Source organism: Chiloscyllium plagiosum, chromosome 7, assembly GCF_004010195.1.
Source record: "Chiloscyllium plagiosum isolate BGI_BamShark_2017 chromosome 7, ASM401019v2, whole genome shotgun sequence".
Lineage (NCBI taxonomy): Eukaryota > Metazoa > Chordata > Chondrichthyes > Orectolobiformes > Hemiscylliidae > Chiloscyllium > Chiloscyllium plagiosum.
Window position 1 is genome coordinate 29,854,654 of NC_057716.1, and position 12,562 is coordinate 29,867,215.

A 12,562-nucleotide genomic window follows, 5' to 3' on the forward strand; every position below is an offset into this window, starting at 1 on the left:
TCAAGGTGAGATTCTCACCGGGCAGCGTGAGTTGTCTTTTAAAGAGCGTTGTTGTTTGTCAACAACCTTAATAACTGTACATCTCACCTCATTTGATATACAGTTTCCTATCCTACCACAGGCTGTGAACAAACCAGATGTAGAGAATTTATGACATGGAAGTCAGAGCAAATATCTTGTGACTTCCACTCACCACTTGCTCAAAAGGACCTCTGTGGGACACCAGGCACGAACATCTCAGGACATGCACCGTGGGCACTGGTCACACACAGCCTACAGACATAGGCTTCTGACATGTGACTAGAAGAAACCCCATGGCATACATCTAAACCACTTACAGTATGCTTCTGCATTTCAAATCTGCACCTTTGGGTGCAACAGCAACCACCATTGTAATGCAGCAATAATGACACTTTGTGGTCATGGACATGCACCCAGTTCATAGACTGAATCAGGCTGCAACTCTTAGCACTCACTTTGAGACCACTTGGTTGCTTAGAGAGTCCCTGTCTTGCCTTGCCCTGCCCTTTTGCACCTTGCTAAAAATCACACAACACCAAGTTATAGTCCAACAGGTTTAATTGGAAGCACTAGCTTTCAGAGCGCTGCTCCTTCAGGTGGTTGTGGAGACACAATTTATAACAAAAGTTTACGGTGTGATGTAACTGCAATTATATTTGAAAAAGACCTGGATTGTTTGGTAAGTCTCTCATCTATTAGAATGACAATGTTGCTTTTGCAACTTGCTCTTCACCCAGCGATACTAGGTTTACAGAACTGCTGTATTGCCTTGTCATTTATTGCAAACATAAAACCAGGAATTTTGTGATGGTTATTAGCAGTCCTCAGTCAAGTCAAGGGACTTAGACTTTGGTTAGGAGGTCCTGGTACAGTAGGTTAAGGGCAGCCTCCGACATCTGTCCATGTGCTTGGGAACAGCTAGTCAGCTGCTCAGAGTGATCAGAGTTAGGACCCTCTCCACGTAAAGGGTGAGCAGCTGTATGTCAGGCAGTCCATCACACATCTTGACACTTGCTGCCCTATTGTGGGTGGTTTTTCTCCTGGAATTAGAGAGAAGCAGGTAATAAGGGAGGGTTAAACTTGAGTGGCACAGCTGTTATTTTTGATGCAGATGGGGAACATGTCCCGGACAAGTGAGAGGACAGTACAGAGGGCATGTATGGTTAGTGCCATTCAGGATCGAAATGGGAGACACCAAGTGAGGGAAGATTTGCAAGTAATAGGTGAGTGTGGTTGAGCATAAATCTTAGTGAGAAGTGGATGCAAAAACAAAGTGAATGTGAAGTATCAAGAGATGGTGGTAGCAGTTAAGCTGGTGGATTGGATCATTGACTACCTACAGTGCTGTGCATTCCTCGAGGGGGCGGGGGTGGGGGCTGAGACTGAGACTGAGACTGCACTGACCCTAGTGGCAAGCTTGAACCATGGTCTCTCATCCTGGCCTTCACTACCAGTCCAGGGGAAGGAGGACATCCTACATCTGCATCACCTTATCCACCAGGACCTCCTTGCCCACAACAGCATGCCAGTTTCTCAGTGTTCCATGTCTGGGGCAAATAATGTGCAGGGCATTTGCAGTCTTTCAGTGCTTGTCCAAGTGCACAATGGCCTTTTAAATGTATTGGTCGGTGCTAGTGATACTGATTAATCCTGGGTCATTCTGACAGTGAGATGGTTCAGGTACAGCGTACTAGAATGGGGCTAGAATCAAGACAGGGTGTACCATACTGTTGGGCTAGGTTGTTAATGAGGTGGATTTTGTTAGCTACAGCAAGAGATTTCGCTGAACCTTGTTTGACAAAATTGAAACACTTGATACCAGATTTAAAAATGTGCTCAATTTTTAGCTACAAAGGTTTCAGAAATGGAGATTAAATATGCTTATTTTTGAAAATAATTAACAAGAAGAAAAATAAGGTTATATAAATATATTAATAGTTCAAGTCCAATGTAAGTACTCTTCAATGATAGGTACAACTGCTTTAGGTATTGATTCCTTAAATGTCAATGGCTTTAGTTTGGCTTAAGGTACTGTAGATTGATCATGCTGCAGGATCTAATGGCATTTAAACCTGAATGGGAGAGGTACTCTGGGAGCTATTAACTTGGCTGACAAATAGTTCTTTGAGAACTGGACTAGAGGGAAGTCAGGACCCCAATTCTTTTATATGTTCATGGATTTTGGCATCATTGATAAGGAAAGCATTTATTATCCATCCTTAAAATCCTTGTGAAGGTGGTAGTGAGCCTCTTTCTTCAACCATTGCCATCTCTATGGTGTGGGTACACCTATAGTGCTGTAGGCAGGAAGATACAGGACGTTCATCCAGTGACAGTAACAGAATGGTGATATATTTCTAAGTCAGAATGGTGTGCAAGTTGGAAAGGAATTTACAATTAAAAGTTTCCATGCTTTGGCTTCTTATCATTGTAGACAATAGAGATTCAGAGTTCAAATGATGCTGTTGAAGAAGCCTTGGTAAGTTGTTGCAATACATTTTGTAGATGGCACACACTGCATCTGCATTGTACTAGTGATCGGAAGTGACTTTTTTTGATGGTGTCGGTTGAGCAGATAACTCTCCCCTCAAAGATGTCAAAATTCTTGAATGTTGTCAGAGTTGCATTCATTCTGGTAAGCAGAGAGCATTCAATCACCCTTTCAACTATACCTTTGTAGATGCTGGATTGGAGGTGACTTAATCATTACAGAATACCTATTTTCTGATCTGCTTTTACACTGACAACATTTATGCAACTAGTCAGTTAAGTTACTGGTCAATGGTGATCAAATATTAATGGAATGATTATGATGGAATATTGTCAGAAGGTGGTTAGACTCTCTTTTGTTGGATTCAGTAATCACTTGACACGTGTCATACATGTTGTTACTACTTATCAGTCCAAGTCAAATACTGTCTGGAAATTTTTGCTGCCTTTGGAGCCTTAAAAATTTGGGTCTTTGAACAGTGCAATTAATTGTTGACTGTCATTTCCCTTAAATATGCTTATTTGAATATTCTTTTTGAGGTTCACTGATATGCAGAGTAGAGTTTGATTTTTGTCAAAGTTTATCTGGGAACTGAGAGCTTTTCTTTTTCATCTCGGTTTGCTAGAAATAAAACTTAAATAACCTAGATTTCATATTAGCAATAAACCCTAAATGTATATATCTTTATAGGAATACCATTTTTAATAAAGAGATACATCAGTAAGAATAGCAAATTGGCTTTTCAGAAAGAGGTTTATGTTCCTTTTTTTAAGCTGATTATAGTGATCAATAAGCCCACAACTCCTGAACTCATCACAAAAGTTAAGATTTTATGAAAGATTGCACAATTTTGCATACTATCAGTCTTTTAAATCAAAGTTTACAGAAAACGTGGACAAAGTTTCTACACTTAACAAGAATTGCCAGTTATTACAAATAAATATATACTAAGTGAGGCAAACAATTCTGAATCATCAACAGTTAAGTCTATTAAAACTGTAACCCCTTTATAATGTCCACTGTACATATACATACAGACACGAGGTTTTGGAGAGAAAGACTGAGATGGGCGTTCATTGGTCCCTGTTCACGTTGTTCATAGAGAGGATTCTATTGGCCTGTCAGCCATTCTGCTGTTTGAAAACATATGTAGAAGGAGAATCATTTGTTTTCAGAAGTGTGACTAGTTCACTTACCGGTTGAGCGTCGCAGCTTACAACAACTGCTGAAAGAAAAATAAATTGGCTTTAGGCTGTAGTTGTATTTTACTGCAGAGAAAAGAGTTTCTGCCCCTGTGGAGATCCAAAGGCTTGTCTCAAACATTCATATCCCTCCAAGCTGTTCACTTGCCTGGGAACCAATCACATAGTTGTTGACAGGCAGAGGGCCTTTTTCATCGATAATTGGTCACTAATCTGCAGACTAATCATCTACTTGATACCAACCAAAGTCCCATTATTACACACTCACTGGCTCACTTCACCTCACCTGTAACCAGACTCACATTACTGCTTGAACAAACCACTGTGTAAAAAGCACTTAACAGTGAGTGCCAAGTTATTTTAAAAATGCTGAAAATGTGTTGCTGGAAAAGCGCAGCAGGTCAGGCAGCATCCAAGGAGCAGGAGAATCGACGTTTCAGGCATGAGCCCTTCCTCATTCCTGAAGAAGGGCTCATGCCCGAAACGTCGATTCTCCTGCTCCTTGGATGCTGCCTGACCTGCTGCGCTTTTCCAGCAACACATTTTCAGCTCTGATCTCCAGAATCTGCAGTCCTGACTTTCTCCTATTTTAAAAATGCAGCAATCTTTCAATGATCTTTGATTTTTAAAAGCTATTTTTGCATTTCAGTCCACATTCAAAGACACAGAAAACTATTAATGTACACTTTCAGAATTCCTTTATATTGCTACTAGAGATGATTTTATTATTTTGGGTTGGCAGTCAGATATGTTGTCTGAAAGGAAATTAGTTGAATTCTCAGATCATTAGTAGGTGTAGGTTGGCAAAGGACTGCTCCTTAAGGAAGCCTCACAGAACTTCAAGTTGTGACAATTGCTGTTCACTACCTATGTAAACTGGACACAACTGGACTACTGCATATAATTTTGGTCATCCTGATATAGGAAAGATGTTATTAAACTGGAGAGGGTACAAAAAAGATTTACAAGAATAGGTTTTTTTTCCCTGGAGCATTGGAGGATGAGGGGTGACCTTATAGACATTTTATAAAATCATGAGGGGCATGGATAGGGTGATTAGCCTAAGTATTTTCCTAGGATGGGAGTGCAAATTTAATGGCATAGTTTAAAGTGAGGGGGAAAAGATTTTAAAAAGGACTGGAAGGTAACTTTTTCATGCAGAGGGCGGTGCGTGTATGGAAAGAGCTGCCAGAGGAGATGGTGGAGGTGGGTACTATTACAACATGTAAAGGACATCTGGATGGGTATATGAATAGGAAGGGTTTAAGAGGGGTATGGGCCAAATGTTTGCAAATGGGACTAGATTAATGTGGAATATTTTGTTGCCATGGATGAGCTGGATCAGTCATTCCGTGCTGTATGACTGTCTTCTTAGTCACGTATTCAAAAAAAATTTAATCAAGTTTTTGAGACCTGATTTCCCACACTCATACTGTTTATCCTTAATCAGTTCTTGCCTTTCCAAATGCATGTAAATCCTGTCTTCAGAATTCCCTCCAACAACTTAGCCACCAACGATGTTTGGCTCACTGGTCTGCAGCCTTTCTTAAACAATGGTATCACATTAGCCAATCTCCAGTCTTCTGACACCTCACCTGTGATTATCAATGATACAAATATCTCTGCTTAGAGGCCCTGTAATTTCTTCCCAAATTTTCCACAATGTCCTGGGATACACTTGGTCAGATTCTGGGGAATTATCAACCCAATGTGGATTTTTTTTCAAGATATCACTATTTATTTATTTCCTTGAGTTCCCTAGCTTCCATGTCTTCTATCATTGTAAATACTGATGCAAAATATTTGCTTAGGCTCTTGTACAATGTCTTTGAACTCTCATTAATCTTATCTACCAAACCTATCTCATTGTCCCCTTTTCGCCAGCCTGATTGCCCTTTTAAATGTACTCCTTTACTCCTCAAAGGATTCACTTGATTCCAGCTATCTATACCTGACATATGTTGAAACTTTATTGCTGGAACAGCACAGCAGGTCAGGCAGCATCCAGGGAACAGGAGATTCGACGTTTCGGGCACAGGCCCTTCTTCAGGAATGTGCCCGAAACGTCGAATCTCCTGTTCCCTGGATGCTGCCTGACCTGCTGTGCTGTTCCAGCAATAAAGTTTCAACTTTGATCTCCAGCATCTGCAGACCTCACTTTCTCCTATACCTGACATATGCCTTTTTCTTGACCAGAGCCTCAATATCTCTAGTCATCCAATGTTCGCTGCTCCTGCCAGCCTTCCTCTTCACATTAGTAGGATCGTGTTGCACATGAACTCTCATTATCTCACTTTTGAAAGCCTCCCAGTTACCAAACATCCTTTTACCTGTGAACAGCCTTCTCCACTCAATTTTTAAAAGCTTGAAAGATCTAATTTTGTTCTTGATTGTATGGAAATAGATCAGAGGGCCTTTTGTAAACACAAAAAACATGAAAAACAAATTAAATTTAGATTAACTGTCACTTAAAGTACTTCAATCAAGACATAGATGGAATTTTATTATGTTCCTATTATTAATTGCCAATGTGTAATTCTCATTCAAATGTGCAGGTTTTATTGCAATCTGGTAAGGGCAATATTAAAGCAAAAGGTGATTCCTATATTATTAAATAGCCCATCACAACTCTGGGTCCTGGACTCAAACAGGTCAATGGTTATGTACTGAAAACACCAGAATACGGTTAGTAGCTATCTGTCACTTATTTCTAGAGAGAACAGGAGACCGTTGGAGACTCTTTATAAAAACATCAGAACAAAATAAATGCAGAAAAATGAGAAGGAAGATGTTTTTCGTAAGGAAGATTGGATTAGCTTTAATGCCACAAATAACTATAATTTTAAACTTGACATAATTGAATACTCCTTAAAGCTTCATAACACACAAGGATAGAATTTTTTTGATAGAAGTCAAAATATATCTATTGCAGCATTATCAGTTGTCAAAATTTCCTCTTCTGGCAAAGTTACAGGAGATTCAAACCACAAATGTAGCACCTGAATTGACCCCTATATAGGAGGAGGCAAGAGCATAGTGGTATTTTTTTCTTGGACTATAAATCCGGAGGTAAAAACAATGACTACAGATGCTGGAAACCAGATTCTGGATTAGAGTGGTGCTGGAAAAGCACAGCAGTTCAGGCAGCATCCGAGGAGCAGGAAAATCGACGTTTCGGTCAAAAGCCCTTCATCAGGAATAGAGGCAGAGTGCCTGAAGGGTGGAGAGATATTTGAGAGGTGGGGGGTGGGGAGAAAGTAGCATCGAGTACAATAGGTGAGTGGGGATGGGGATGAAGGTGGAGTGGATAGTGGAAAGGAAGATAGGCAGGTAGGACAAGTCATCAGGACAGTGCTGAGCTGGAAGTTTGGAGCTGGGGTGAGGTGGGGGAAGGGGAAATGAGAAAACTTGTGAAGTCTACATTGATGCCCTGGGGTTGAAGTGTTCCGAGACGGAAGATGAGGCATTCTTCCTCCAGGCATTGGGTGGTGAGGGAGCAGCGGTGAAGGAGGCCCAGGACCTCCATGTCCTCGGCTGAGTAGGAGAGGGAGTTGAAATGTTGGGCCACAGGGCGGTGTGGTTGATTTGTGCGGGTGTCCCAGAGATGTTCCCTAAAGCGTCTGCTAGGAGGCGTCCAGTCTCCCCAATGTAGAGGAGACCGCATCAGGAGCAACAGCTACAATAAATGATATTGGTGGATGTGCAGGTAAAACTTTGGATCTTTGGAAGGCTCTTTTGGGGCCTTGGATGAAGGTGAGGGAGGAGGTGTAGGTGCAGGTTTTGCGATTCCTGCGGTGGCAGGGGCAGGTGCCAGGATGGGAGGGTGGGTTGTTGGGGGGTGTATAAATCCAGAACCTGGGTTTGAATTCACACCACAGTAAAGGGTGGAATTTGCTTCAGCAAAAAAAACTGGAATTAATAGTCTAATTTGACCAGGAAACCATCCTCACTTTTTACTAAAAACCTTCTGGTTCATAAATATCCTTTAGGGAACAGAAACTGCTGCCTTTATCCGGTCTGGCTGAAATGTGTCTTCAGACAAACAGTAATGCAATTGAATCTTAACTGCCTTCTGAATTGACCTAGCAAGCCATTCAGTTGTACAAACCTATAAACAGTCTCAAAAAAAGAATGAAACCAGGTGGATCATCTTGAATCACTGAAAACACCAAATATAACAATGGCAAATCCAGCCCTGTAGATCCAGCAATGTCTTTGTTACTAACAGCTAGGGACTCGTGCCAAAATTGGGAGAGTTGTCTAAGAGACTAGTTGAGCAACAGCATGATTATAGTTACATTCATGGAACCATATTTTACAATAACCCAGACATGACCATTACCCTCCCAGGATATATCCTGTCCCACCAGAAGGACAAACCTAGCATTGTGGTAGCACAGTAGTCAGGGCATTGCAGGTGGTGAGGGAACTAACAAAAGGAAAAACCTGTTTTACCTCATCCTCACCAATTTCCATGCTATATATGCCCTTTTCCATGACGGTATCAGTAAACATGACCAATTCACGTCTTCACATTGAGGGTATCCTGCATCAGGTGTGGCACTATAACTATCCTAAATGAAATGGACTTAGAACTGAAAGACTGCAAAACTGTACTCTCAACGCAATCTGCAAATCATGGCCTGGCATATTCCCCACTTGACCATTAGCAACAAGTCAGGGGATCAGCATTGACTCTATGATGAGTGACTAAGCCAAGGAGCAGCACCAGGCACACCTGAAACTGAAGTGTCAACTTGATGAAGCCAAAACAGGCCAACTTGCCAAGCAGCATAAACAGCAAGCCATAGACATGATGGGGAAGCCCAGCAAATTAATACAAACGTTAAGGTTGAACTATTTGAAGCAATATTCAGCCAGAAATGTCACTTGAATCATCAATCCTGATCTCTTCCAGAGGTTCCTAGCAACACAGATGCTAGTTTTCACTCTGTGATATCTAGAAATGGTTGGAGTCACTGGATATTGCAAACATTATGGACCCTGACAACACTCTGGCATTGTACTGATGGCATGTCCTCCACGTCTAGCCAAGTTGTTCCAATATATATAAATCTGGTATCTAACTGACAATGTGGAAAACCACCCAGGTATGTCTTGGATACAAAAAGGACAATAACCCCAACCTTATCACTGCTGTCTACTCTTGAACATCAGTAAAGTGATGGTTGGTGTAATCAGCAGTGCAATCAAACAGTTCTTGTTTATCAATAAACTGCTCACTGATGCTCAGTTTCAGTTTCTTCAGAGCCACTCAGTTCCTGACCGAATTACAACTCTTTTTGAAAATGTAGACAGGAGAGCTAAATTCGAGATGTGAAATGGAATGATAGGCCCTAGAATGGTGGGATTGTTTATTGAGAAAATGTTGCAGAGAATGATATTACATACAAGAGCTTGAATCCAGTATCTGGATATCACAGAGTGAAAACTAGCATCTGTGTTGCTGAGAATCTCTGGAAAAGTTCAGGATTGATGATCCAAGTGACATTTCTGGCTGAAGGTTGTTTTAAATAGTTCAACCTTAACTTTTGTACTAATTTACTGGGCTTCCCCATCATGTGTATAGCTTGCTGACTAGACAAATTCCACTCATACTTTTCAAGCCATAATTTTATTTCAGTTCACAGACCATAAAATTCAACTCTGATTACGACACACCCAGTTCTTACCTAATTAACCCATAATTTATAAATATCCATCACCTGTTCCCTGTTCCATTAGGATTCTGTTATTCCTTCAGATCTGACTAGAAGTCCCTCCTTCTCCAGCCTTATTCTGTGTCTAGCCCCATCGCTTCTCCTCACCTCCCTGCCCTGTTCTAACCTGTCCACCTTCCCATTCACCTACCCACTCCGCTCTTTCAACGAACAAATCAAATCACAGTAACCCCCTACCTGCACTCGTCACCACCACCCCACCTACCCTTCCCCACCCTCTCCCTCTATTTACTTCTCGGCTCTCCTCCCCCTCCCCAGTCCTGATGAAGGGCTTTGGGCCAAAACATTGACTTCCTTGCTCCTTGGATGCTGTTTGACTTGCTGTGTTCTTCCAGCTTCACATCTATTGTCTCTAACTTCCAGCATTGCAGTCCCTTTTTTTATTTTTAAATACATTGCTATATAGAAATAAAATGTACAAAAGGATAACACATCATTGTTTTAATGCATGTTTAAGTTCCGTTTGTTAGTATTTATAACAGTTTGTTTTAGAACTTAGTACTTTATTCATAAAGCAATTAGTTAGCCAACTGCTGCTGTCCACCTATCTCAATTTGGAAATTTCCCCATTCTCAAGCATGTTTTTAAAACAGCAATATCATCACTGTTTTTGAATCCTGCATTTCATTGAATGCATGTCATTCCATAGTGACTTATTATTGATGTAGTACTGAATGGGTACTGCTGCTGAATCCCTTCATAGAATTTCTTCTAATATTTTCATCAAGAAAAATGCCATATCCACTACCACTAATTTCTACCACTAAGATACTGTTTATTAATCTTCAGCTCTTTTTAGCTTCACAAGCTAAAGTGCAATACTTACCTCCCTTGAAAGAAAAATTATAAACTCTCCTACAACTGAGAATCCAGTACTAAAATGAATACATTTCATGTTCTTGGCATCACCCATTGATGGAAATTTCAAAACATGCTACTTTATCACATTGTTCAATGTTTTATTCACCTGTATGTTTTCTTCCATTTTGGATTTTTTATTTTTGTACTCAACTTGGAACCCTCAAAATTGCTTTGTTTGGATGCCCAGCCAATATAGCTGTCCATTTATACTGCAGAATTCCTCCTTTTGTAGTTTTGGAGTTCACTATATCCTTTTGTTAGTCCCTGCTTTAACTAACAGCAAAGAGCTAACTTTTGCCAAATAAGTTTGCTGATGCAAAGTGACTGTTGACACATATTGCCTGACTTCAAATCCAGTGTACGTGAAAGCCGCTGAAACTTAACTACAAGTTTAGTTTTTTTTGTTTAAACTTAACTCTGACAATATTTTTAAAGTTACTGCTTCCACTCTACTAAGAAATACTCTTCTACATGCATTATAATGCTTTCAGCTGTCCCTCGTGGTACCAGTAAAATAGGGCAGGGTCCTTTTGAACTGGAGATAACTTAGTTTTAATAGGATAGAGAAGTACCAAGGTCTAGAGGCATAGTTTACACCATAAACACAATTATTTCACCCCCAGAATGCCCCACTGAATTTGGTTCCTCTTCTGGAGGGTGAAGAAATACTCCCCTCGACTTGATCTTTCTGCAGAAGTGTAGCTTTAATATCAATTGATCTACATTCTCAATCATTTGTTGTGAACAGTTGCAAGATAATCTACATGATTTATTTTCCTGCCATATATGATTCTACTCTTATATCTTGGTTTCCTATTTCTTCTTCAAAACCTTATTCCCTTAGCCTTGCTTTAGCCTTACATGTCCCATCAGGAGATGTATTTTTTTCTACGCATATCCACCTATGTGATATCGCAATAAACCAGCCCTATGGCATGTCTGTGTATACTCCAAATTCTCTGTCTTTAAAAGCTGCCAAACAGCAAGAATTACATTAATTTATCTTCTATTTTATTTGTAGCACTAAGATTTCCTGACTTTTGTTCCTGATGGCATTCCTGGTCTGTACTGTACTCCTTGATCTTATTAAACTATGCCTTCTGTCTTGCTTCTATCTCTTTCGGGAATGTGCCAGTTTGATCTCTCTCTCCTATTAAAAGGGTACCTTTTCAAGATTTGTATTCTCTTTCTCAGGCATGTCCTCTCCCAGAACCACTTTCTGATCTTATACTATGTTTTCCCTCCTGTCATTTTCATACTTCATATTTCCATGGGCCTAATCTCCTGCCCTTCATCATGTACATTCAACTGGTTGTTATGTTTTCCAATGGTCTTTTCTGTTCTGGTTATCAGAGTTGCAATTATCCACCAACTATACCTTCTTACCATCTGCATGGAATTCTTAGTGTGGACAGCTCATGTTAGTCTAGCTGATAATTTACTTTGGCTAGTCTGCCAAAAGTTTCTGAATCATTTCCTCTACTACCACAATTTTTTTCAAATACCCTGTTGCTAAAGGAATTACTGTTGGCATTTTCATAATGATTATGTTCATGTTTGTACACATATAATGAAATTCAACTTTAGCCAATTTCCTCCATTTCCTTGGTTGAAATCGCTAAGGGCAGACGTGCTAAAGGCCATGATAGGAGTCTTAAGTATTTCTTTCAATTCTGACATCCATCACATCACTTCCACATGGTTATTGCATTCTTCATCGCTTCTTCCCACGTCATTTACTTAAATGTTTAACCTTTTGGATCTCAGATAGGTAACTTATCTTTTGTAGGTATACCACAACTGATTTTTTTGTCTTTTATATTTCTGCCCCTTTAATATTAATTACACTTAAATTATTTAGTTAAGAAATGTTATAGAGTAAGAGAGTCCGTAAGCATGGAGACAGGCCCTTTCACCCAAACTGGTCCATGCTGATCATAATGTATATACACGCTCACCACATTTCCCTGCACTTGGCCCGTATCCTTCTAACCATTTCCTATTCATGTATTTCTCCATGAGAAATGCCTCAACCACTTCTGCTGGCAGCTCATTCAATATGTGTACCACCCTCTGTGTAAAAAATTGCTCCTCCAGTTCCCTTTTATTCTTTCACCTCTAACTTTAAGCTGATATACCCTCTCATTCTTGATTCGCCAACTGTGAGAAAAAGACTGAGTGCATTCACTCTATCTATGTCTCTCATGGTCTTATACACCTCAATAAGCTCCCTCCTCAGTCTCCTA

At 40.2% G+C, this 12,562-nt stretch overlaps 1 protein-coding gene across 5 annotated transcripts in view; it reads left to right on the forward strand.

The window, feature by feature from the left end:
* LOC122551441 (zinc finger protein Helios-like) overlaps positions 1-12,562 on the forward strand; it is a 227,066-nt gene that overhangs the window by 70,510 nt on the left and 143,994 nt on the right. The gene's annotated exons all lie outside the window — the stretch shown is intronic.